The 25,705-nt window shown below is 33.4% G+C and overlaps 1 protein-coding gene across 11 annotated transcripts in view; it reads left to right on the top strand.

Moving 5' to 3' along the window:
- The window catches only part of LOC100882696 (nucleolysin TIAR), a 654,466-nt gene that overhangs the window by 412,476 nt on the left and 216,285 nt on the right, over positions 1-25,705 (top strand). The window lies entirely within an intron of this gene.

The raw sequence follows: 25,705 nt of genomic DNA, 5'->3' as shown, positions 1-25,705 counted from the left end.
AATTATTCCAAAATATAACTTTTCCCAAATAGTACAAATTCCAGATTGAACTATCCCTAAACTCAACCACTGCCAAACTAGCACTATTGCTAAATTAAATCCTACTAAATCCTATTAAATTAAATTAATTCCTACATTACCCCTAAATCGAACCAGCTCTATCTGAACACCCTCTAAACATTTCATTCTAAAATCCCAAATCTGTGTACCAAATCCCCAAAATACTCTATGAAATTATAATTTTAACTCCCTCCAAACTATAAGTGAAAAAACGTTGCAGTCCCGCGGGACCATCCCGTACTTTCTGAGAAGCAGTTATAGTTTAACGTTGAACCGATTAACCCATCGATCGTTGAGCAAACGCAATAATACACCTATGGTGAGTTTCATTCGACCCATCTCAGCCAGCCTTTTCCTCTTCGATTCTTTGGTACGCCTGGTTGCTCACCCCGGCATCTTTCCTTTGTTCCGTAGCCTCTAGCACGAGGTGAAGAGGTAAGAAGGCATAGGTGCCGGGGGCAGGAAAGGGTGGAAACACCCTATGAGACGGGATAGCGTGTCTGTTTTGATTTATAAGAATTCGCCACGAACCCCTAACCTACCTTCCTAAGTCTGGCCTCACTTCGGCCTCTTCTAGATCGAGTTAGATCAACCCTCCCTCCACCACCACCTATCTGACGCGTGAATAATAGGCAGGTACCCAACTGGCCGTCTTTCCGTTAACCTCGCCTAGTCCTTTATGCTTCCTTCTCTTTCTTTTTCTTCTTCTTTTATCCATCCCCCTTTGCCACTGTCTCCCGTCACGGTGCACCGATCATTCTTCTCACGGACGACGAACGAGCTTCTCTTCGTTGCCGGTCAACGAAACTATCTATCAAGCTTGATTTCGAGTGTATGTCTAGTATAAATGGTTTTATTGCTTTCTATTGTTATGTATATTGTTATCACATAAGTATTGACGTTTATTGTTATGTATATTGACATCGCATATGTGTGTTGAAGAAGATGTGTGTTGGTGTGGACTCATGTGGAGCCCCAAATGTGGGGAATTATCGAGTACTAAATTCGCAAATTCTCCACCCAGAAGATTTTGTAATTTCTAAGTTATCAAATTCCTAAGTTGTCAAATTTCAAAATTCCCTAATTACCAAATTTACAACTTACAGCATTTTCAAATTTTCTAATTTCTACATTTATAAATTACTTAATTAAAAAATTTTCAGATTCCAATATTTTTAATCCCCTAAAACCTACAAATTCATGAATTCCCAAATCCCAAATTTTCAAATCACAAAATTTTCCATATTCTCTCAAAGTCTCTATAATTCTGAAACTCAGAAATGTCAAAACTTGCAATAATTTAAAATTGCACAAACTTTCTTAATTTCCAAATCTCAACTATCAAATTTCAAAACCAACCCTTTGTCCATCCCTTGAAAAAATTCCCAATATTTCACTTTTTCCTGCAAATTTCAAGAGCAAATTGTGCGAATATTTTTTTTCCGCTGTACATACGACCTCTCTATCTCTCCCTCCATTTATTCATACATACAAAAAGAGAGAGAGTGTTTTCAATAGACACGTGCAAATATAACATTTCCAGTTCCATTTTACTTCATCCATCGGAAGGAATGTTGCATAACTTTCCGTATTTATCGAAAACGTACCGAAACTTTTTGGATGCTTCACACCCACAGGGGAGAAGTTCCAGGGCTGTACGTTTTAGTTCAACTTTTATCCGGACTACAAGGTACAAGTACATAAATTTCGAGAATACTTCGAGTTTCATTTTTCAAAGTGCCGAGGACACGGGATATAAAAGTCGCGTAGACGATTCTTTCAAAACCTATCAGACCGAGAAACTCTTCAACGCGTCACCTTTTTATTTCCCATGGTGAAATAACATTTTGATCGTAGCAGTTGTCTGTTCGTATAAACGAATTTTCAATGACGGTCAAATATAGATTTATAGACACTATAAAAATATTATTTAATCGTACTAAAAACAACCATAAACTGTCTTTAAATGTGTCTTTAAATATATTGAAAATTTATTATGAACATATTGAAAAATTTCAAGAATAATAATAGAGTTTAAATTTTGTTAATCTTGTACTTTTTATTTTGTTCAAATATTGTTACAAGTACTGAAAATTTGAAATTGTTTAATTTTTTGTATGATTAAAGAATTATTTATTGAGTGACTAAATATAAACTAGACACAATATTATCATTTTATGTGTCATGTACAAAAATTGTATTCTATATTTTTGCCTTATTTTTTCAAATACACACCCCTGTTCGACTGTACTTTTCTAAAACACCCTGTATTTACAGAACAGTGAATTCAAAACGTTTAAAGTACTCCATCAATATTTGAACGTATTGTCAATACCTGAATGTCCGAACGTAAAATATCATTTAAAGCATAATCATAAATTTGTAAAACGTCGAAGAATAAAAGGCAGCGATGAAAAGCGAGAAACTCTGTCTGTCGTATTTAAACAAATTTCGCTGAATCGAAATTGTATAATTGAAAGGAACACAAGGACTGTACGACGACAGGCGTTTTTTTTAAATAATTGCTAATTCCATGGATTAAAATCGACAACTGTATTATACCCATATGCTTTGTCACGGTGAAAAGTTTCATTCAGAAAATAAGTAGGTCGACAAGCGTGCATATATTGAAAAAGTTCGTAGACATTTCATTTCCTGCCTTCGACCAATAATCGTGTTAGCTCGGCGTCTAAATCATTTCAAGCATTTTTTTTTCACAACGTCGTCGATTGTTTTCAGTTTTCACTCGCGAAGGAACTTTTTAATACGCCTCTTGAGTAACGCACGTTTCAGCTCGTTCACTGTCCGTTACTCTTTATTCAACAGTTAATCACGTTCATTGAACAATTTTTACAATAGAGACCGAGCTATACAAATAATTGCACTCAGATAAAACTTTCAAATACATCTGTACGGATATGTGGTCATAAGGGTGGCTTAAAACTTTTTTCTCATCTGAAAAGTTAGGTTAGGTTCATATAAAAAAATCCTGTCGAAGCTTAGAAATTTTAGCTTAACGTTCTAGCTTAATTTTCTAGTTTATCGATTTTTTATCGTATCGCCTTTTTAGTACAATTAGGTGATTACAAATTATATAACCCAGCTTAGTATTCACGTCTGTCAACTTTCTTTAAATTATCTTTTTGAACGTTTCTTTAATTTATTTTTTACATGCTGCAAATTTAACATGACACATATGCAAATTTAACATAACATGTTAAGACTGAGACACTGTTAACACGAACACTGAATTTCCTATCAAAAGTTTAGGTCATTAAAAATGTGAGAGGTTTATGTAACCTATGTCCCCTTAAAATTAGCTACCATCGACTATAAACAATTGCAAATGATGTATCCTTGTAAATGATGTTCCACAATCTAAAACAGGCATTTTTACGTGTTCGCTAGTTCGGCAGTGATCGTTCTTTTCGTGGGCGACGGACGAGCTTGATCTCGTCATTGGTCAACCAGACGATCTATCAACGTTTGTGCCAGAACAAGAACCGCTACAAAACATTAGCTAGTCACGAAAGATTTTGCATCGGTGTTTCGCAACATCGTACACGTATACCTTAGCTACGAAGTCATCAATCTTTTTACTAGAAAATGCGCTTCAGTCAGGCTTCCTCGCAGTCGAGATGAGTCGCGATACTCGGGAGATGAGTTGCTTTAATTCACAGATGTCATGCTGTCGTTATTTGTTGAATAGACTCTCTTTGATTTGCCTCGGTGTTATTTCATAAAATTCCGAGGGGTTTGCGAGCTGAGATAGTTCATTCGATATGCTTTCTAAGAAGTGTTGTCTGTTTTAGAAAATTTGAACAGCTTCAAATATTCCCTTTGGATTCTGTTGGTCATGTGGGATAATTTAGCATTTGTAGATTCTGTGATTTAGTTCTTACTCTAAAAAGAAATGTTGGACATCTTTTGAATTTATCTTTGTAGGACAAATACGATTTTTGTTATATTTTAATTGTGATGCATGTCACAATGTGTGACTCGATGTGGAGCTTAAGACTTAAGACTACATATGTGTAGATTATGTTGGAATACAATTTGAAGTGCACATGATGAGACATTAAGATTTAATTGAAATAATCGAGAAAAAATTTTCAATTGAAATTAATCTTGAAAAGTCACATATGTGGAAACTGTTTCCACATATCTCATCCATATTGTTACTCCAATGTCTATAGATTTAATATCTATACATTTATATTAATGTCTAAACATTATTAAACTTGAGAATTTCTTAATTTTGCCAAATGCAATTTCAAGATTAATAGTCCGACTTCATCCATATGTGGTGACACTTGAACGTACGAATCTATCGCCTATATTATTAAAAATTCACTTACCCCTTGTAAATTTCAACATTAATTGTATAACAGTAAATAATACCTTCACATGAATAAACTGCTGTTACAAATAAATTAGAATATACAACAGTACACCCAGTAAGTTTTGACAATAGCAAAAAGCGAAAAATTCGGCGAACTCAGCGGAGGTTAGAAAATGTTCGATACTCGTCCAGCAATAAACGAGTACCGAACAGTAAAACGAATTAATACGCCCTGGTTATTCGGTGGACGTGTTTCCACGCAACTCGTAAAAATTTTCATCCGGCCGTTGAGCCGGTGATTGAAAGTTCTATCAGCAACGGGAACCTGGTCTACGTGAAAATTCTACGGGTCGCGTGGTTAATAAAGAGAAAAACGTTTCCTCGGTCGAGAATAAGAGACCAGTGTAACCAGTTTTCGTGTTCGTACGAATTTAGATAGAGATCAAGCAGCCATTACAGTCCGGGTAAAATTTTTCTTTTTTGTTTGATCTATAACGGTGTAAATGCGAAGGTGGTTACCGAGGGTTAAAATAAAGAATTAATAAGGTGAATGATTTCGTTGCGAACTGTCAGTGCACGGAAATCTCAATTTAAGTGAACGGTAATTACCGATTATCTGGATACACGATACTACTGTTAAGCATACATACATAATTGTAACACATGTGTATATGTATATTATAGAGAACGGAATGTGGGGGTCAGCCTATCGATTTCTTAGATCGATTCGTTTCTTTTATATTACTTTCGCTACGTAATAGACCATATCCGTGTGTTACTCTTTTACGTAGCTTTCTATCTGATTAATGAGTCATAGGTGCAACTGTGTTGTAATTTAATACTTGAAGTATTAACGACTTTCAGAATCAATATCAACAGATCTATTTGTTGACTTTTTGGGATTTTTGAGAATTTGAGAATAATGGCATGGGTTATGAATTTGGAGATATAGAAATTTGGAAACTTAGGGATTTGAGGATGTATGGATATGGCAGTCTGGGGATTTGGAGCTTCAGGAAGATGTGGAGACGAGAAATTTGATGATATATGATTGGAGAGATTGGGAATTTGAAGGGTTACGAATTTAAAGGTATGGGCACTTGAGGACAAAGGATTTTGGGGATCTAAGAATTTAAGAATGTGGAAATATAGGAATGTTGAGATTTGGGGTATTGGATATTTGGGTAGCTATTTTACTGGTATAAGCTTTTAGAAATTAATGTTTGGGAAGTTTAGGATTTGCATGTTTAGGAATTTGATAGACTAGAAATTTGAAGATTTTGGGATTTGATAGACAATGAATTTGGAGATTTAGGAATTTGATAGACAATAAATTTGGAGATTTAGGGATTTGACAGACAAGAAATTTGGGGATGTAGGGATTTGAGAATCTTGGAATATCGAGACAGTCACTTAGATATTTCAGTGTTAAAAAATTTGAATATTTTGAGATTTGATGGTTTGGAACTTTGAGTATATTGAAATTTTGGGATTTGGGGATTTTGAGGATTTTAAGCAATTTAAGGATTTTGAGAATTTAGGATATTTGAAATTTAGAATTTTGCTATTTAGAGATTTTGAAATTTTGATTTGACAATTATGAGATTTAAAAATCTTCAAATTTATTCATTTTGAGACTTCATAATTAGAGAAGTTATAAATTTGTTAATTTGTGAATTTATAAATATAAGAATTTTACTAAAATTGAGAATTTGATAATCTGTAATGCGTAGCAATTGCTTCAAAAATTTGCAAATATAAAAAATCTGAAAATTCAAAAAACTTGAACACATAAAACCTTGCGAAACCACCATAAATCTCCCCGTACGTGTCATTCGACAGAAGCCTACATTTCACCCGACTGTACAATCCGGGCATTGTCGCCGAACTACTAAGTTTCGTAGCTGCAGCAAGAGTTATTGCCTTTATCTTAATTAAAACGGTAAGAAATCAGTGAGCCGTGCAGCTCGCTCGTAAAATGTCTTGCTTTGATTACAGAAACAATACGTTCCTAACCTCGTAGTCAGCGATCTGTTTATCTATCGCTTTGATACCTTAAACCTTCTCTATTTACCTACCCTCTATTACTTCTTTCTTGTGTGTATACGCTGTTACATAGTACGATTTACTATGGATATAGCCTCGCACTGCTAACCGTACAATTGCTATATATTGTTTCGGAGAGACACGATACTGTTGTTTGATATAAATGCGATGCTATACTTCCTCGCTATATGTATAGCGCCAGATGATATCTCATAGAGATTAGAGCGCTATACAACGGTGATGGACAACTGTCTTTGTCAGGGATGCGCTACAGGAACATGCTAGTGACATGTATCTGCTATGGTGGATATTCTATCATTCAATTCCGAAATTTGACAATTTCTTTGTCGGGAATTTAGAAACACTTAGTTAGATTTTTTTGTGCTAGTTACTGCAGGTAATAGGATTTGAAGGTTAATATATTTCAAGTATGCAAGGTTAAAAGTTTTGACATTTTAAATTTGGAAGTTTGGAATTTTGTGTGCTTCAAATTGGCGTGTTTGAAATTTTGTGTGCTTCAAATTTTTATATTTGAAATTTTCTACACTTCAAATTGGTATGTTTGAAATTTTCTATACTTCAAATTTTTATATTTGAAATTTTCTACACTTCAAATTGGTATGTTTGAAATTTTCTACACTTCAAATTGGTATGTTTGAAATTTTCTACACTTCAAATTGGTATGTTTGAAATTTTCTATACTTCAAATTTTTATATTTGAAATTTTCTACACTTCAAATTGGTATGTTTGAAATTTTCTACATTTCAAATTGGTACGTTGGAAATTTTCTACACTTCAAATTGGTGTGTTTGTAATTTTCTACACTTCAAATTGGTGTGTTTGAAATTTTCTATACTTCAAATTTTTATATTTGAAATTTTCTATACTTCAAATTTTTATATTTGAAATTTTCTACACTCCAAAATTGTATGTTGGAAATTTTGTATACCTCAAATTTCTATGATTGAAATTGTACATACTGTAAATCTGTATGTGTGAAAATTTCTCCACCTTAAATTTGTAAGTCTGAAAATCTTGCAATCGGAAAATTTAAACAGCTAAAATTTGTAATCATTTAAATTATCAACCCTCTAAATTTCTATATGTCCGAACATTTAAAACTCTAATAATTTTCCAAAAAATTAATTTATTTCTAAAAATGTCTAAATTGTCGAATGAACATCTACATCTACTGTTAACTGCAACCCTCATTAACAGAATAAATTACACTCTGATTAACTCTGAATAAAACAGATCAGGTATAAAAATAAAAACGCGGGATTTTGAACAATCTCTGCATACGAAAGTTGGAACGATACCCGATCAATCGAAAACAAAGTGAGCTGCGACCGTCAGGTGCTACATCTCAATGACAATCGCGTACGCTCGATATTTCTCTTGATTGTATTATCAAGTGTTCTCGACGGATCTCGATTTTCATTATAAAATCGAAAAGGTCGTTCAATTTCCTTCGAACGAAAAAATATGGAAATGCAAAGTGTTCATTATTGAAGTTTCAATATCCAGCGTTAAAGTGTTGCACTTTGTTCCCGGTGCCCAGTCTCTCGATTTAATCGCGCTCGCGGCTGTACATTTTAAAATAACAATCCAATTCCGGCCCACGAAAATTTTATACTCATACCGTCGGATATTTGTGGGGTCAGGTTCGTATTACTCCCTCGGGCACTGAGGTCCCCTTTCTCCGTGAAATTGTTTCGCGTTACGTATCTGAGAGAAATACAACAGTCAGTCTCGAAAAATCAACCCCGCTCTTCGACGATAAACTCCGATGCGGATATATAATAATTTTACCCTCGCTATTGCATAGTGAACCAACGAAATACGCAATATTTGAACGCCATTAATTTACTAGAACGATCGTGATTTTACGAGGCGAGTTCAGTTTCGAAATTGAGAGGCCCACTGGAACACTGGAACATGTTACAATACTATAAAGTTTCGACGGAAAATAACATTCGCCGGGAGTTCGATACTAAATCGTAAATGACGATCGTTGTTAACTTTTCGCTGAAAAATTCATTTTATCTGATTCTTTGTCTTCTGTTCTATTTTCAAATTTTCGCTCGAAGAAATAAATTTTCATTGCACCTTGAGTTTATTACGATTTAATATTTCAAATGAAAATATACAACTTTTTATTTTGGGTAAAAATAACAATTTTTAGAATCATGGGTAATTCCTGCTGAATATTAAGCATTCTTTTAAATTTTTACTGCGGTTGATTTTATTATTTTAAGTAACTAATTATAATATACACCCCGCGGCTTATTATAATACCTAATATTTTAAATGAAAATTTACAGTTTTTTCTGTGCATTTTATTTCGAAATTTTTTACGTTGAATTTCGTAATGATTATGGATACCTCCATTATTTTTTACTGAGAATATATATTTTTAATTATTTTATTAAAGTTTCAGTGTAGTTTTACTTTATGTTTCAATTAGTTGATTATAATATATGCGGCTTATTATAATACCTAATATGTTAAATGAAAATATACAGTTTTTTCTGTACGCTTTGCAACTTTTAAAATTTTTGGATTAAACAAGGATTATGAACAGAAGAGCATTTTCTACTAAAAGTAGGTATTAAATATTTTTAAAATAATTATTTACATTTTCAACATTCACAAGTTTGACTGAAGCTAAGGGAATGAAAAAAAATGTATTACTTTTCAAAAATTTGTATATTGAATTTTATAAGGATTATGAACAGAAGAGTATTTTCTACTAAAAGTGAATATTAAATATTTTTAAAATAATTATTTGAATTTTCAACATTCACGAGTTCGACTAAAGGGGTTTAAAAAAATGGACTACTAATTTTTGTATTAAATTCTATGTATAAATATATTGAACAGAAGAAGATTTTCTACTAAAAATGAATATTAAATATTTTAAAAGTAATTATTCAAATTTTCAACATTCACGAGTCCGACCAAATTATAAAAAATGGACTACTAATTTTGAAAAACGGAAAGAAGTCAGGTTTCTGTCAAGTTTCACCCAGCCAAGAAATCAGCCAACGTGTCACCGAACCCTCGATCCCGATCGATCGTTCGTATATCGAAATTCCGTGACGTAAGGGACATATATGCACGTATCGAAGGTAACAGTGTTTGGAAATCACCGAGCCGAAATGCATGTATTCCCGGCGTGAACGCATCTGTCGAAGGTATGTATCTATGGGAGAAGCTTCTGGTCGATTTGTATCGTAGGATTACAGCGAAACGTAGCCCTCTTCCACCCCCATGCTTATAAGCTTTCTCGTTGGCCATGGGAAAAGGAGATACACGGGTGGGAGCTACTCGTGCACGACGGTAACGAGAAGCCGATGCTCGTTTTTCAACGATGGAGTCTCGCTTTTGATATAATGGCGAGTGGTTGCCAGGATCTGGTTCAATGTTCAACGATTTTATGAGATGTGAAATTAAGCTTCTAAATGGGGGGTTACTGTGCATCCATTCAAAATCGGTTTGCGGATATGAGAATTTGAATGGTGTATCGACAAAGGAAATCAGTATCGTTAGGAGCTATCGTTTGCATAATCTCATGAATCTTTTGTGTCCATATTCATTGATTTGCTCATTTATATTCTTAATACAAAATGGATGATTGTTAGTTATACAGGAAATATTAAATATCAAATAAATATACAAATTCTTGTATAAATACCTTAATTTAATTATGTGACATCAATTCGATCGATTCTATAACATCGATCGGTAGCAATCAATAATATATTTCATTAATTTATGATTTAATATCTTAAGAAAATGGATACTGACAAGCACCATTAATGTACGCTATAAACACAAAATGTCTGATTATTAGTTGTGTATGAAATATTGAAAGTCAAATAAATATACAAATTGTTGTATAAACACCTTAATTTAATTTTATAACACAGAAATACCATTCAATAATATATTACAATAATTTACAGTTTAATATCTTAAGAAAGTGGATGCTGATCAACACCACTCATTTATGCTATTAATACAAACTGATTGTACATAAGTTACATATAAGAACATCAAATAAATACATATACAAAGTATTGCATAAACACAGTAATTCAATTTTATGACACAGAAGTATACTCAATAATATATTAAATCAATTTACAGTTTAATATTTTAAGAAAATGGCTTATACGTATAACACAAAATGGCTGATCATTTGCTGCAGAGAACAAATTAAAACCCCAGGTTCTATATTATAAAAGTCCAAGATAGAAAATACCTCGAAATAGTTTATAAAATATCCGCAGAATACCAGTATAAAATTCGTGAAAGCTATATAAATATTTCGTTAACGTTCTTAACACGAAATGACCGCCATAAAATGGCTCACGGGGAATCGATTTCAAAAATATGTCAAGTTTATTACGATGTAGCGACATAAAAGCGGTGTAACATAGACTAAAGTTCAGGGCACCATGAAAGTACCCAATGACAATGAACAATTTAAAAACTCGATTTCAATAATCGGAGGGAACGTAAGCAGATAAACAGAAGCCGTGAAAGTGGACCATGGGACTGAACTCTCTGATAAGCCGTTAATGTGGACCTCGGATACTTGGAATAAGTTGTAGCTCGTTTCGTCGAGAAATAAATTTCATTTCCTTCAGTTTAAACAAGATTTAACCGACGAAACGTCCACTTTGTTTCCATTCTCATTTAACTTTGACAGCTTAAGTTTCCCTTGAACCTCCTCGTAATTATACGAGGTTCAAAAATCATTTTTCCGCCAACGTTTTAAAAACATCGAGTTCCTCGACAGACAGCTTAGTAACGTACTCACACGGATTAAACGGAAGCTTTTTACATTATCTGACTAGCGTCAGAAGAATCCGGTACATTTACGTTGTGTTCTTCCTTCATCTCGCCTTTCCGCCATTCTTTTTCCCTCTCGCTTTTTCCTTTCAGCCCGTTGCTCGCTGTTTTCATCCTTCTTCTGATCCCTTCTTCGCCATGGTCCACTGCATCTCGGCTTAGCCGTTCCTCCAGGATTCAGTGGCGTCGCTTAATTACCACCCGTTTAGGTCTTAATTGTTAATTTAGCGCGTTACGTTATTCTTCGTGGGGCTCGTTAAAGGTGAAAATGCTGGCTGGGTTATGTCGCTCGGGGTGCGACAACGCGGGGGAGGAAATGAGATTTCTCTTGAGAACCACGAAACGGAAACGGAAAAACAAGGACGAAGTGTGCCAGGAGGGAGAAAAAATGGGAAAAGGATGCCGTTTTAACGCGACTCTGCCGTTAATGGATCGTTGTAAAATGTATGCTACGACGGATGCGAGATAAGTTCGAGATGCACCAACTTGAACTGCTTGATGTTTAACAACTGTCGTATTTTGACGGATTTTGACGAGTCCTTGCATAATGTTAATGGTAGGAAATTTTTTAGAGATACTTCAATTTTTTATGAAACGACTCAAATATCCTTCAACGCATTGTTGGGAAAGACCTTGAACTTGATAATTTTGTTACCGAGTTGAACGTTTAAAAACTTAGGGTTTCATATTAGGGGTACCGGAAAGTAATCAAAATTTTGTTTGCTAGCGAAAAATATTTATTTATTAAAGAAATCTTAAATCAACAAAATAATTTCCATCACTTTCTAACGCTTTTTGCCATCGTAAAGGCAATTGTTCCCTTCTTAAAAAAAGTCCTTCGATTTTTCATATAAAAACTTTAAAATCATCGAAGAAATTTTGATTACTTTTCGGTACCCCTAATATTTCTTAACTTAATATAACTTAACTTAATTAATTTCTTAATTAAAGGATGTTTAAGTCGTTAATTTATATTTTTGTATTTCATCAAACTTAGAAAGATACATGTTTATAAACTTCATACTTATATCCTCTTCAAAATATTCGTACATTTACTAGAGTAAATATCATTCAATGAAAGATAATTTTTCCCTAAACCGTTTTACAGAGATGAAAGAAAGTCCAATTTGATATCTTGCTTTATCACAAATTTAATCCCACGGTCGGTTAATTATTTCACTCTGCGAGGCAACCTCATTTATTACTGGTTTAATACCCGACCGTAAGTCTCGCAAGTGCCAAACCATCGGATTTTCTCGCACGATCTGCCGGAGATTTGATATAAGTGTCTCAAAGAGTAATTCACGTCCGTACCTGTGACTGCACATCGGTGGTCAAGGTCCCCTCGTTAGACCATCCAGCGGTATTTTCCCTATATATTTCAGGGTCGGTGAAGTCTCGGCTGTCTTCTTTGCACCCTTATACCGCCCGTTAAACCCTTCTCTGTCCCTCCAATTGCGAAACCCAGAGAAGAATATTTTGGTCACGTACCAGCCATCGTTCTCTCTCAAATGCCGGAGCTTCCAAGCTCAGTGCACCTCTCTGAGTGATATTTTGCCATTTAATCCTCTCTCGATGTTCGACGCTCCTCCACGTTTCTGCTCTCTTTACATCGTCCTTCTAATTTCCCTGGAAAGACATCTCGACTTTTATCCGCCGCCTCTTCGTACACCCCATTTCGATATCTGATGGATCCACCAATTGACATTTTACCTCAAACACGTACATACAGTTTGTCCACTGAACGTTGCTCACATCACATAAATATTTCTGTCACTCTGACGTTCGTTAGCCTTTTTAATACAACTCTCATCTATTTTTTTTTTAATGTACAACTCTGAGTTTTTTTTAAGTTACACTTATTTTTTTAAATAAGGAACATCTAGTTTTTCAAGATATCAACAAGCTTTACTTCATAAATATTTCAATATATATTGATGGTGCAAAAGTTAGAAGATTACTCAAAATAAAAGTGATATTAGTTCGTGACAAATTTATGGCTTTAGGGTTAAAATTTTCTGCAGAGGAAATTTTTATCTGCGCAATAATTTCGCACGGTAACCTAAGGTAAATTAAAGGTCCCGTAGAAGGGCATCGATCCTCCGCTCGAATCGGTCGTAACAAACGGCTTGTTCTGAGAATTACACGAATGACCCAACGACGTTTTTTTTCTCTCCTCTCCTGAATTCTGCTCCTTTTCCCCTTTCTTTCTCTATCTCGTCCTGCTTTCCTCTCATCCACCAGCCGTGTCCTCTTTCTTTCTCTATTGTTGTCTGCCGCCATTGTCATTCGCGCGCGAGCGACTCAGCCGATAGCGCGGAACGGATTAACTCGTCTTTGTCGATGATACCAAGAAAGGAGGAAGCCTCTTCTTCGTCCATCGGAGCTGTGCAATTAACGTCAAACGTCCTCTCGTATGTTCGGCTCGCTTTTATGCTTTTGAATCGGACCCGGTCGAATTAGAGTTACCCCTGGATATCATTTCGTAGTTATTAACGCTGATGGCGATGTTGGAACTACGAATATCTCACCGAATCGTAATTTCGAGTTTATCCGAATTGCCACGGTGACAATGCATTATCTTCTTTGTTCGGCGTGACGTGAATATTTCGAAGAATAAAAGGTCTTTCTCATGGTGTCGCCAAGGAAACATTTTAAGGATTTGTAACACTCGCACAAAAACGATCAAATGATCGGTTCACACATTTTTTACCTCAACTTTTACTGTAATAGAATTATATTCTAGAATTGTATTCTGTTTTATCGTTTCATTTTTCTACTATATTTTTATTTTCACATGTGTGTATTATACATCGATATTTTTATGTAGAAGAAGAATTAACACGTATGTTCAATCATGTTTTGTCATTTGTTTATTTTTCTATTGTACCTTTAATTTTAAAATATGTGTGCATTTTACAGTACGTAAAGCATATGGTAAGACAGCATATGTATATTGCAGTATGGTACACATACACACGTGGTAATTTAGTATGTACCCAGTAATTTAATGCGTGGTTACCTAACACCTAACGATCTTATGCGTAGCGATACTAGAAATCTAACGTGTGAACATTTAGAAATCTACCATGTGACGATTTCACGCGTAACAAATTAATGTGAGACAATCCAACGCGTAACAAATTAATGTGCGACAATCGAATGTATGGCTATCTAACGCGTGGTGATCTAATGCGATTTAACGCCTAGAGACCGTGTGGATTTAACACTTAGAAGTCCACGGTGTGACGATTTAACGCGTAACAAATTAATGTGTGACAATCTAATGTGTGGCTATCTAACGCGTAGTGATCTAACGCGTAGCAAATTAATGTGTGACAATCTAACGCGTTGTGATTTAACGTGTAGTAATCTAACATATGACAGTCTAATGTATGGCTATACAATGCGTGGCAAACTAACACATGACGATACGTTTGACCATACAACAGTGATATCTTGAGAGTTTACCGTAAAGTGTTACCATAAAATATTGAGGTTATGAATAAATAACACCAAAAATGTTGAGTATTTATCAACCTTGATATTTTAATGAATATGACGTTCAATAAAATCGGTGAATAATTTAGATGCAATAATGTTACCTCATTTAATGATGCTTCTCATTTTGTACGTAAATGAAACACCGCGTTTTACAAGCAATTAATGGTGAGAATTACAATCGAAGATCGATTGCTATGAAACCCGTCATTGTATGAAACACTGGAATTCTTCCCTCGAACAAAGGATATAATTAAAATCTAAAGAGGACTGCAATTATAGTTATATTGCATATAGCAATAATTACAAGAGAACAGAAATAATTTTGTAACGAAATCGTTGAGAAAATGCAACTTTGATGTTGTTCTGACTCTTTGATACATTTTTCTGTTTTGTTGAGCAAAATACGGTTTGGAATTTTTCTAATCAAACGTGAATTCTTGAAAATATTTCTTGGCTTTTTTATTGTTAAACCTTATGAAAAAGGTTGTAAATTTTCAGTGATATAACATTTAATGAAATCATCATTATAATAAACCCCGCATTAACTATACAGAAAATAAATCTTTCTGATCGTAGAACGTCATTTTTTCAAACATTTCATAAACAAGGAAAATGCATCATCGAAAAGTATCGGCAAATTGACGAGTTTCGTGTTTCCTTCTTCTTAACCTTTAAAGGTTGGGCAGGGAGACAGAAGAGAGAATAATTACCCTCGTGCAGAAATGCAAGCATCTTAAATTGCGCCTGCGTTCGTACCTTGATGCTCGTGGGGGCAACTTTATTAGCTCCAGTTTCTATTTATAAACTAATAGTGATTTATAAACGGCGGCAAAACAATGGCGAGGCGCGGCCATGAATCACGGCTCCAACGGCGAAAACTGTTGCCCGAAACGCGTTAAGTCTTTGTAGAAAATTAAGGAGCTTTCGTGAAAATATGACGGAGAACACGCTGAATCGGTCTTGGGTCTTTTGAAAAATAATTTCATCAAGAAAATATCAAATTATTTTAAAAATTATGTATTCCATTTCTGATAAACTCTTTGTCAGTCTATATTATAGAGGATTGTTACTCATCGAACGTATCTGATGTTCACTACAGAAAGTTCTTAAAAATGTACATATACAATAATAAAATTTAATATGCAATAATAAAATATACATATACAACATATAAAAATATACGTATACAATATAAAGTATAATGTATGTGTATGCATGTAACACATATTCTGGAAGTAATAATATATCCTTGAAGAACATACGTGTTTACGTAGTGATGGGTTTAACAATCTGAACAAGGAGAGTTACCGTGTCATGTCATGGCTGACAAAAATTAGGTTCAATCACCCCCAGAAAAATGTATATTAATTCTCTATTGACTTCTGCTAAATGAATTGAAAAAAAATTAGAAAGTCCTTTATTATTTAGATATAAACATTTAAAAATTGAATGTTTTCATGAACGAAGTAAGTGATCATTATTCATCGAAAAGTCAGTCATTTTATATCGCGAATATTAATAAAATTTAAACGTATAATTTGTTAAATTTTGAGCTATAAATTGATGTACCGTAAGTGATGCTCCGTAACAATTTTGCATCACGAAATCATGTGAGACTGTTTTGAAATTAGCTGTTTGACCATCCTCGAGGCAGCGACCTTTTGAAAAAGGGATATGTGTGTACTTCATGAAAGATGACCATCTTTTACTCAAACATTTTCGTAAAGTTAAGCTAAGCACGTGTATTTGACATGCATTCAGAGGAAAAATGGATGGTAGAAGGAAGTTGAGGAAGAAGAGTTCCTTCGTTACGCAGCAAGTTGGGACAAAAAGAAATGGAGATCATCAGCGTGGATAAAGATAGTTAAACAGGTTTTACTGACAATGGACGCAGAGTAAGTGGGTCAGAGAATAATAGCAAGGTGGAGTAATGATCTTGTTGAGTGAAACTGCAGGATGTAAGCACGCGTTTCCGTCAGTGAGAATAGTTTGATCTCGTTTCAATACAGATTGAACGTAATACCATGCTTTACTGAACAGGAATAACTAAAAAATACGACAAATCTCTTCGGGAGTACTTCCATTCATTTCATTCGACTTCGTTTTATTTTATTTCTTGAGACTTATTTTATTTTGCTGCAATGGTCTATCATTGCGAACCATTTTGTTTCTTGTGTTGATGAACAATGTCTACCAAAACAATGTCTATTAAACAATGTCTATAAAGGAAATGCAACCGAATATAAAGAATACAAGAATTTCCCATATTTTTATTCGAGAAAAGGTGCAGGATCATTTGTTGAAAATTTCTGCGGAATATTGTTTGAAACTGCAGAAGTTCGCTCGTTGAAAAGTTTGAATATTTAAATGTGGAGTAATTGGAAATTTGAGAGGTATAGTCACTTTTGGGAAACATGAAACGCAGTGGGTGACAATAGTCACCTTTAGTATGCAGAGAGGGCTTGACGTTGGCTGACTATAATCACCTTTACTAATGAAAGGATTAACGTGAGCATTAACACGCTGACCACCATGGTGAAAATGGACGTGTGTAGCGAGGCACGTTGTCGCTTTAATTATTAAGGATACGTATAACAAACTTGCAAATTTGAACTTGTAATTTTCAATGTTGGATTATTAATGTACTAGTAATTCAACCTCCATTTTACTTCTGGAAGGAAAAAATTTTCGTTCACCAAAATTTTTTATTGACAAAATATGTAGTGGGTTTTTATATACATCACACTGTTGTAAATAATATTAATTTATTTTAAATATTTTTAAATGAGTATATTTTTGTCTTAGTATTTGATAAGCTCGTTGACTAATAATAAGAATATTTTGAGAAAGAATAAAAATTTATGTAGTTTATTTAAAAAGAGTAAGAATGGACAAGGTTTCAAATTTCTGCAAATAATAGCAGATTTAGAAACAAACCAACTCAAAATAAACACAATAAGTTACAAACAATGGTAAAAAATTGGTATCATCTGTTAAAGTATTTTTATAATATTTATCAAACATCGAAAAAGATTTGCCAAATGTTGAAAGACATACTTGAATAACTCGGTTAGGTTAGTGATTGAATTTAATCAATTCGTAATCGATAGACTATAGATCAGGGGTGGCCAAACTCCTTGATAGTCCAAGCCATTTTTCAAAATTTGAAATGTTTTGCGAGCCGCAATTTTCAATGAGTCATATCATTCTTAACTTGGACGGAAATGAAATTTGTTACAACGTTGCACTTAGCCTTTCATATTTGTCGTCAGTAATTCCAAAGACATTTTGAAACACATACGGAACGATAATAATTTTTTAAAATATAATAGCACAAAAATGAAAAAGGAACTTGGGTACATTTATCGAGAGCCATAAATAATCCTTCAAAGAGCCGCAGGTTGGCCCCCCTGCTATAGATATTCATTTATCGAGTATAAACACAAAAACTAATTACAGATGCATGATTACCTGACAGTCGATAAAACTCTACCAATAATTCTACCTGCCAATATAATAAATAATTTGATAATTTAATAGACGGTCGAATTGTCATAAAATTGTTCCGAATGGCAAATCGATATGTAAGAGGAGTGAATAATAAGTTGACGATGATCTACCCCTCCGCGATTCCCCATCTTGCTCCTTTTATTTGGCCGGATAGATAAACGGCGTTTCGTGTCTCTTGGAATAACTGGCTGCGATACTGCGGCATGAAATTGGACGACGCTGTCACAAGAATCGCATTAGTCGTCGGGCGTAGCGTGCTGGAAAGTGCACACACAAGCTAATTACAGGACGACACGAATGCCTCTAATTACTTTTATTCCAATTCCAACGAAATTTGTTGGAGCGGGAATCCCCCCTGGGCACGTACATGCCCGTAGCTATAAATATGTGTGTGTATATACACACAGGGTTGTCTACCGAGCTGCCAGCATCGCTATTAAAATCCGCGATCGAGGATAATTCGCAAATTGACCGAAATCTCGATGACAAAGCGGCACTGCTGGTTCCAGCCAACCAAATGGTTTCACGGGATCATGGCCGACACGCTCGAGCACATCGTGGTTGGACTGAACACCGATCGGTAAAATAAAAGGCTGATTTCTATCGATCGACGCCTCTGTCTGATTTTATCGTAGACCCGTTCGCACCTTTCAACGATGTGGAATAGTTTTATTCGTTTCACGATGCTACGGAGATTGAATACCGATATATTCGGAGGCTTCGGTAACGCTGCTTGTTTCGTTATTATGTTTACCTTGTTACTTACCTTGTTTCAATACTCTATATTTGGTTAGATATGTGCGATTCTTATTGTCAATTCTAATATTAAGTTTTGTTATTAATTGTAGCACCTTTAAATTTTATTATTAATTCTAATGTTATAAGTAACAAGATAATAATGTAGTTATGCTTCAATCTCGTAAAAATTCATTATAATTAATTTTGAAAATTATTATTATTTCTGTTGAAGTCTTACAAATGTCACTACACTCATTTTGTTGTGAAAACTTAAGTACTTTAAATTCTCATAAACATATATGAAAGTTGCAAAAATTAAAAAGCTGATGTCTTTAAACAAATCCGAAATTATTATATTAGAATATTAGTACAACTTCCAATCGAATTACGTCTTGTATTCAAAACAAAATGTCGGACGTCACTGTCGTCCGCATAAACTAACCTCAATATAAACCTAACCTAAAAATAATTCAGATTGAAAGTAGACTTTAATCTACTGTACAGAAATTCTCTAGGAATCTAAACCTAAGAAAATGTATGAATTTATTTATTTATAGACACGCAAGATTATGTAAAGATTATGTGAGAACGTTTCGACCGCTTCAGGCAAGTGAATTTTCTTTAACGCGATGGAAAAGTCGATTCATAGGTCAAAGGACACCGTTTCAAAGTATATACTATGCATATAAAGGAGTTTGAAACAAGAAGTTCCTTCTACTTCACTCCTTTTTAGTTTCCTATCTACAATTTCAAAGAGAGACGTTGAACGACTACAATGACCCCTCCGAGATAATGAATCGGTGACATTTGAGAGATTCCTTATAAATAAAGCAAGTAAATTCGTTCTTTGGTTGGACAGAATTCTTTGTACAGAGAAATCCTAGACAAAAATGGTTTGTCATAAAATTTCTTTTTCTAACGGGGCTTGTGATTTGATTCTACACGTATTTGAACATTAAAATCTTTAGTGAAGAATATATGTTTTGTCTTGTAAATTAAACATGTTTTCAATTTTTACAAATAGAAAATACATTTATGTACAAACAAAAATAATGAATAGCTATTTTGTATGTAAGTAATTGTAAAGAAATTGTTAATAGATAAATTGTGTTACATTGTAAAATTATAGATTTCAGAATTTTAAAAAGCAATGATTGCAAAAGAATCAGAAATTTTTTCCATAGTTCCATTAAGAAATTAGCAGTTAATTTGTGTTTCACAAAATACAAAAATTTCATATTGTATTTGCACCACAATACTTTTATTATACGAAACTTCATTGTTTACTTGTCAAATTTTATTTAATGATTTGTTAATATAATGAACTATTTGTTAATAAAATTATTTCTTAATAAAATATCCAAACAGAATTAAATGACCAAAACATAATCAAGATGAAAAGAACAATTTAATTTTCTAACCGCATTGATTGGATAAATGAAATTGGTCGATCAATATAAAATTAATAAACAAACACTATAATTATTTTATAGAAGAAGAAACAGTATTCGAGAATAAAAAGCACGTCGCTAAATCAAACGGTTCTATTATTAAATCAAATAACGAGGATGTTTTGAAAAACCACTATCCAATAAAGTTCGATCTATCCTGACTCGTACCAATTAAAACTTGTGAACTACAAACGATCATAGCTTAGAAACTTTCCACCGTGGCGCATTTCGCTTGATTAAAGACCGTCCATTGTATCGCAAAAGATAACGGACCCGTGTCAAAGTACTTAACATTTTCCGCAACGTATTTAATAAACAGGATTCAATTTCATCCCCTACTAAGAAATACTGCCTGTCAACGGTATCAATTTTGTTTTGTGTTCGGAAACTTTTGGTTGCGGGAAATGCTTGAAATTTTTTGTTTCATTCTGCGTTTGGTTTTAATTCGTCCATGACTGTTTCACAATCGTAAGAAGATATGTAAATAAATATAATCAAGTAAATGTAAAACAGTATTTTAGATATTGTATTCGGTATAGAACTTCATGTAATTAATGAAATTAAAAATTTTGTGCAATTAGGAAAATTTCATATATTCAATAAAATTTTATATAATTAGTTAAATTTCGTGTAGTTAGAAAAATTTTAAGTACTTAGTAAAAATTTATGTAATCAAATTTCATGCAATTAGAAAAATTTCATAAACTTATGAAATTAAGATTATGAATATGTAAGAAGTGAAACAGAAATTTAAAAAACAATTTTTTTATTAACAAAGAAGTTTTGAAAGTCTTATTTTGAATACTTTGCTGCATAATAAACTGCCTAATTCACTAAAAATTGATGAAATATTTTCTAGCAACATGCAAATGGTTTCAGAAGTAAAACATTCTGACAGATTTTCAAACTTAATCTCCTTAAACTTATCTAAGTTAAATCTGTTTAAATTATCTTTGAAAGTTACTGAATAGTAAACGAATGAAAATATCCTGCATAAGAGAAATATTCTACATTTTTCATTTATATTATGAAAAGCAGTGAAACCTTTTTTAGTTGTACGATTACTGGACCACCCTGTATAAGATCTTCATTCTGCTACTGTTTCCTTACTCCTATAATATCTCCTTTGAACTCGCGATGAAAAACTAGAGAGGTTAAAAAGCAACCGTAACGTGTATGCTTTTTCCCTTTGACCCAGGCCAAAGTAGACTGACGCAGACTTACAAAAAACTTTGGACGAACGAAAACTGATCTTTCGTATCTTCGTTGGTTTGCTGCTGCTGCAGCTTGCATTTTTCTTGGGGATCCTTGCAACCGGTTACATCAATAATTCGCTGTGGCTGAATCGTTAAATAAAATGTGAATTTTCTACTTTCGAAGTAATTGAATTTGAAAGAAATTTATTGTCTTAAGGTAAAAGAAACTATTTGTGATTAAACAAAATACAATTCATACAATTATTGTAATATTTCTATAATCAAGTGACAATGTGCTCGCAAAGATATAATATGTAAAGATTTTGACCACAGAATCAGTACTATCGTGCATTTATATAGCGTGCGTCTACCGCGTTATCTACAATCGAACCCTTAACCCAAAAAACTAAAGTGAAATTATCTTTACGATTAAAACCGAATATCTCCAGAATTTCGATCTTTCGTTTCTCCTTACTGTACAATCGGAGAATAAAGCACATCCTTTGGAAAGAAATGGCAGATGTCATCCATCAGTTGCGAAATTGAGCTAGTGATAGGATACCGGTAGAAAAGCTGGTGCTCACACAAAATCGTTTTACTTTCTCCGGGACGAGAATCTCATCCGACTTGGTGATACGCGATCTAGCCGTTTCTATTGATCGACTGTACCAATCTATTTTAACTATTAGATGATTCAACGTGACAATTTGAACGTCCGGTTTGAAAGAAAGCTTCCTTTGGAATCGAGTGTCTGTCGACTTAAAGTCTCCGGTTCGAATGGAACCGACGTCTGGCGATTTCCAATATTTCATTATTTCTTGCATCAGAGGATTTCGAGTAAATTCAATCATTCGGCCGACACGTTATTGGTGCCGGGCTGAAATAAGACAGAAATCGATAGATTGATTTCGTTGCACGAAACGTGGAAAGCAATCGTGTGCAAAATATCAATTTTAATTGTGGCTTGGTGATTTCTCAAGATTTCTGGGGATTGCTTATTTTCACGCGCGAAATGGATTATCGATACGGGCGGAGAATTGAAACTGATATTTTATGATTCGATTCAGGAGGAAATATTTATTGTAATTTATTTTTAAATTAATGGTTAAATTAAGTTCTAAACTGGAGTTCGCAAGTTTTTATATTTTTGTGGTTTCACATTTTTTCATTTTTTAATGTTCGGATTTTCAAATTTCTAAATCTGCACGTTTTCAAGTTTTTAAATTTCCAATTTCTCACTTTTCCAAATTTTCCAATTTCCCAATTTTCTAATTTCTCACTTTTCCAAATTTCTATATTTCTAAATTACCAAATTTCTAAGTGTTTAAATTTCCAATTTCTCTTTTTCCCAGTTTTCCAAATTTCTCAATTTTCTCAATTTTCCAATTTTCTAATTTCTCACTTTTCCAAATTTCTCAATTTCTCAATTTCTCAATTTTCTAATTTTTCACTTTCCCAAATTTCCAATTTCTCAATTTTCTAATTTTTCACTTTTCCAAATTTCCAATTTTCCCAGTTTCCAATTTTGCAATTTCTATATTTCTAAATTTCTAAATTTCCAAATTTCTAAGTATTTAAATTTCCAATTTCTCTTTTTCCCAGTTTTCCAAATTTCTCAATTTTTCCCAATTTCCCATTTTCCAATTTCTAAATTTCCAAATTTTCAAATTTTCAAATTTCCAAATTTACAATTTTCCAATTCTCCAAACCCCCACCTTTTATCACCAAACTAAAAAATTTCAAACTTATTACAAGGTCAAATTCCTAATTTCCAATTGTAATAAGTTCCCAAATTTTCCACCTAATCTCCCAAATTCCCCAAATAAATCTACCCTAACCACAAAAACTGAATTTCTTAACATTGTCAGACTCCAAGCCCTCGATTTCCAATAATAATCTCAGCTCGAAATATACTCATCCGGCCTGCTTAATGGTTCTTTTCTCCAGGTCGCTATTTGAAACTAGTAAGAAGGATCAAACTGGAAAACTTTGACAGCCAACCAATTTAACAGTTTGATGATTCAAACGTGGTTAACTTCGTAATACAAACTTGAAGCAGTCTGTAATCGGTAAAACCCGTGGATCGAAGGAAAACCGAGGTAATGGATAAGAAGGTGTAAATCTTTCGTAGAATACGAAATGAGCGGGAAACCTTTTCCCAGTCGCATATTCTCTACCCATTGTTTCGATTCTCGACGTTTAACAGCTCCGAGTCCGAGAGTTTCCCTCTTGTTTCCCCCTTTACCCGATTTCTGGCTGCCTTTTTTTTTCAACTTGGCAGGCTTTTCCACCAATATCCTCAGACCGCTCAATTTTACGCGAGACCTGCTAGGAATAACTGAATCCAATTCGTTGGGGTGGCCAAAAGTGGCCACAGAGAGAAGTGTGAAATTGTTAGGCCGATATTGATTCTTTCCTTTTTTTATGGGTGGAATAACTGATTCGTGTGATTTAGTGAACTGCACTAATTTTGATAATGCGGTAATTGGAGATGGAGGTGAGGGATGTTGTAGGAGAATTGTTTAGGGTTGGGATTTGATTGCGATAGGTAGGTTAGATTCGTACAAGTGAATTACTGATTTCATAGTAAGGTGATTTCTAAATTTTCAAATTATCAAGTTTTTAAATTTTGTACATTTTGTGATTTTCAAGTTTCTTGTATTATAATATTTCTAAGTTCTCAAATTCCCTAATTGGCAAATTGGGAAATTTCCAAATCTTCGAAGTTTCAAATTACGCAAATCCCCAACTTCTCAATTTTCCAAATTTCCAATTTCTCAAATTTCCAAATTCTCATATTACCAATTTCTTAAATTCCTAATTTCTCAAATTTTCAAATTCCCAATTTCGCAAATTCTCAATTTTTCAAATTCCCAATTTCTCAAATTCCCAATTTCTCAAATTCCCAATTTCTCAAATTCCCAATTTCTCAAATTGCCAATTTCTCAAATCCCCAGATTCCTAAATCCCCAGATTTCCAAATCCCCAGATTCTCAAATCCCCAAATTCCCAAATCCCCAGATTCCCAAATCCCCAAATTCTCAAATCCCCAAATTCTCAAATCCCCAAATTCTTAAATCCCCAAATTCTCAAATCCCCAGATTCTCAAATCCCCAAATCCTCTAAAATCCCTAAATCCTCAAATCCCTAAATCCTCAAATCCCTAAATCCTCAAATCTCCAAATCCTCAAATCCCCAAATCCCCAAATCCTCAAATCCTCAAATCCCCAATTTCCCAAATTCCATAATTTTCCAAAAGTATCAATCAAAAAATAATTAATATGAACAAATCAAATATTATTCACAAATTTATAATATTCGAACCGAAATGTATGTAATTCGATTGTACTCATCATTACAGTAATTAGCAATTGAACTAATTGAAGAATTTGTATTCAATTAAGGTCATGATTGTAATTAACAGTTAAATTAATTGAAGAGTCTGAATGAATTTGAATTATGTAATTCAAATTACAACGTTATTTAATTACTATGTAGTTGAAATGCAATGTAATTAAATTACAGAATAATTCAATTAACACAACCGTGATTGAAGAGTGAAAATTAGTTCAATCTTCAAGTATCATCTTTTCAACAGCTACTTTTTCTTTATATAAGAATGGACGAAATAATTTTTCATTTATTTTAAATATGTAAAGTAGAATAAATTTTTATTCACTTTAAATTAGTAAAGTAAAAGAAATTTTAATGAGGATTCATACGATTCAATATAATTTAATATAATTTCAATATTCAACATAATTTATTAAATTCTCATTTAGTTTTTAGCTTGAACTACTTATAAATCCATATGCCTAATTAATCTTTTTAAATTAATAAAAGTGACAAAAATGTATTGGGTTAAATGGATATTAAAGTGAGTATTTATTTATTGCCATTAAATGGATATTTATTAAAGATGCCATGCTTTACTTGTCCACCTAAATTATAATTATTTTAAACTTATTTAGTTTTTGATAATTTTGCTTTAATTTCA

This window comes from Megachile rotundata, chromosome 5 (assembly GCF_050947335.1).
Source record: "Megachile rotundata isolate GNS110a chromosome 5, iyMegRotu1, whole genome shotgun sequence".
NCBI lineage: Eukaryota > Metazoa > Arthropoda > Insecta > Hymenoptera > Megachilidae > Megachile > Megachile rotundata.
This window is presented reverse-complemented; position numbering and strand designations above follow the sequence as displayed.